This window comes from Onychomys torridus, chromosome 23 (genome assembly GCF_903995425.1).
Source record: "Onychomys torridus chromosome 23, mOncTor1.1, whole genome shotgun sequence".
Lineage (NCBI taxonomy): Eukaryota > Metazoa > Chordata > Mammalia > Rodentia > Cricetidae > Onychomys > Onychomys torridus.
Window position 1 is genome coordinate 10564526 of NC_050465.1, and position 3235 is coordinate 10567760.

General features: G+C 36.3%; 1 pseudogene; it reads left to right on the plus strand.

The window, feature by feature from the left end:
- The first annotated feature begins 1562 nt into the window (after positions 1–1562).
- On the plus strand, positions 1563–2537 carry LOC118573390 (annotated as a pseudogene).
- Positions 2538–3235: the final 698 nt, after the last annotated feature.

A 3235-nucleotide genomic window follows, 5' to 3' on the forward strand; every position in this document is an offset into this window, starting at 1 on the left:
CTTACCGACTCTTCAGCCTCCAAAGAGACCTACTTCCTGTATACCCATGCCAACATGCCTTTCAGTCCCTGCCATCTCACTTCCTCTCTCTGCCCAGCCATATCACTTCCTCTCTCTGCCCAGTCACTTCATGTCTGTCTGCACAGACCTCCAGACCTCTATGGTTAACTAGTATTGGAATTAAAGGCATGTGCCCCCACACCTGACTCTGTTCCCAGTGTGGCCTTGAACTCACAGAGATCCAAATGGATCTCTGCCTCCCGAATGCTAGGATTAAAGGTGTGTACTACCATTGTCTGGCCTCTGTGTTTACTATAGTGGCTGGCTTTTCCTCTGAGTCTTAGACAAGCTTTATTGGGGAACACGGATAAAATATCACCACACTATTAAAATACTTATTTTATGAAAAAAATAATTTAAGCTTGAAAAACTAAATAAATAAATTTTAGTTTCAAATGTAAAGTGGTAGAACTAGGATTCAGTCACTACAAATCAAAGATAAAGCAAAAGTTATTCAATGTTATTCTATAAAACTGTTTCCTTGTTTTTGCCTTTTATTTCTAAGATTTCTGATCATGGCAATGGTGTCAAAGGAGCATAGCAATTCATAGTTAAGTATCTATGCAATTTCCCATTTCAGGACAGGAGTGAGCATGTGTGGCATGCACAAACTTGGTCATGAAGTTATGTAAAATGGGTTTCATAAAAGCCCTATAGTGGCAATATGCTCTCCTAACTTAAGTGGCTGTCCCCTCTGCCAGGGACTTTATGTAATGCTTATTGTCATCTTCCTCTTTTGGTCACAACTTACAGCATAAGTACTCAGGCAAATCGTGTTTTTCCTTCACTACTTACCACTGTCTGCTGCCTTAATGATATATTGAAGAAGGTCAATCTCCTTGGATATCATATTCTAGCTTGAACGATCACGGCTTTCTGAACACATTTCTACATTTTGCAGTTTTCAGTTGACATGCTCTGAGTTGAATCTTGTGCTGACAAAGCCCTTTATATGCTCCCCTTCATGACCACAGATGTTATTTCACCTTATAAGCTACAACATAGAAAACAAAGACAAGCATTAATATTACACAATTGTGTGTACATATTTAGAAAAGGGAATTTATATTTAGATGTAAATGTATTCTGTGGTGTGTAAAAACCTTACCAATGTTTTCAGCATGAGGATGACTTCATGTGTAATTGCAAAAATGTATAATGCCTTAACAGAAATTTAAATCTTAATATTTTAAAGCACTCATTCTTTAACATACAGAGTTACCACTGGCGGCAAATCCCAGTTTCAGTGTGTGTGTGTGTGTGTGTGTGTGTGTGTGTGTGTGTGTATAAAAAATTCATACAGTGTACATATATATATGTTTGTATATGTACACTGTATAAATTTGTACAGTGTATATATATGTATAAATTTGTACATGTATATGTGCAAATGCAATATGATGTATTGTTAAAAGTACAAACTGAAATAAGGACAGTATAGACTGGTGGTTTTGTGTTTTCCTCTATGAATAATACATTAAGCAGCTGTAATATTTTCTAATATGTCATTAATAAAAACAGCATATTCACCATTTCCCAAGAACTTCTCACTAAAATCTGCTGCTGTTTGGTGCAGACAAAAAAGGAAGTTGCAACTGGACAGGACAAGAATAGCATTGAAATAGATTTCCAGCAACAGGTACTTTGGAGGTCACAGGAAGTGTTTGAACCTGATAGTGTTGAACTGAAACACAAAATCAGATTTGCTGTCTACCTACCTACCTACCATGACAGGCTGAGAGTGGAAAGTGCCCTGCACTCTATTGGCTATATGGATTGACTTGCCCAGAATAAAATTTCATTTCAAAGTCTAGTTATTACCAAGCTGCTTGAGGACATGGCCTTGTTTTCATTGCTCTGGATACCAGCTTCTGTAGCTCTAATATTGAAGATGACAGCTAGGATTCAGCATTGGTGCTGGGTTTTACAAGAATGCCACTGAATATCCTTGGAAAACTCATTATAGAATATGTTATTATATAACAGAGCAGATTTCCCTATTTCATGAATGCCAATTTTCCAGTGGGCAAGAAATATGTCTACTTTTTGTCATTCCATGGGAAGTTGTGGAGCACTGTCCTATGGAAAATGCTGGAAAATACAAATTTATGTCAGCATTTGCTCCAAATTACCACCTAATGCTCTATCTTCAGGATAAAAAAGCCATTAATGCACATTTGGGATCAGACTAAAGTAAATGGAAGGCATACAATGTAAACTGTCTTGTGAAGTTCTATCCTTATATAGATGTATTAATCAAGCAAAGGATGATGGGTTTCTTTCAAATGGGCAGTTAAACCATGATAACTTCATAGCTGCTTGTACAGAAAAGAAAATACCTCTTTTTTATATTACAAGATGATTATGATCATAGTTTCTATTGCACTACCACCTTCATTACTGACCACATGAGGCAACATGCAAAATATCTGAAGGCATGCAAAACTTCAGACATTCAAACTTCATCAGGATTATAAAAGTTCAAATAAACAGAATTATTGAGAAAATGTAAAATTTTGTATTTCCTCTCAAAAAAGCATATTTCTGCAATTTAATCATTTTTGAGTAAATATGTAAAAACAGTATATTCATTATAGATGATTCTAAAATATATAAAAGGTATTTAAGTGGAGTCACTGTATAATGGAGAGATAATGCCCCAACTATACATCTTATGACATCAAGTAAAACCTTCTGTGCCAGGAATGAGCTACATCTTGTTTACTCATTGGCAAAAGAGGTCCCATAGATTCCCAAAGATGACAGGAAATTGCCTTAGCTATTAGTTCCTCTCAATTACCTGATTGTAAGGCCCTATTTCTGAAGACACAAATGACTTATTCATTGAACATGTAGAAATTAATCCAGTGCCCAACTAAAGCTTCAGCACTACTGATTAGAGTTCATGGTGCCTGAAGGAACTCTGTATGCTACTAGATGAGAAAAATAATCATTAATATCATTCAGCTACAAACTATGACCAACCTAGAGGCCTACCTGCAAGAAATACTGGTACAATCATGGTACAAATGTTATAGAAGCAACCAACCACTTTTTGATTTTTATTTTAGGCCCACTCCATGAGATGGTAACCCTGCCTGACTACTAAAGTAGCCAAGAACTTAGACCAGATAGGCCATAGGCCATAGGCCATATTTCTATACCCTTAGAGTAG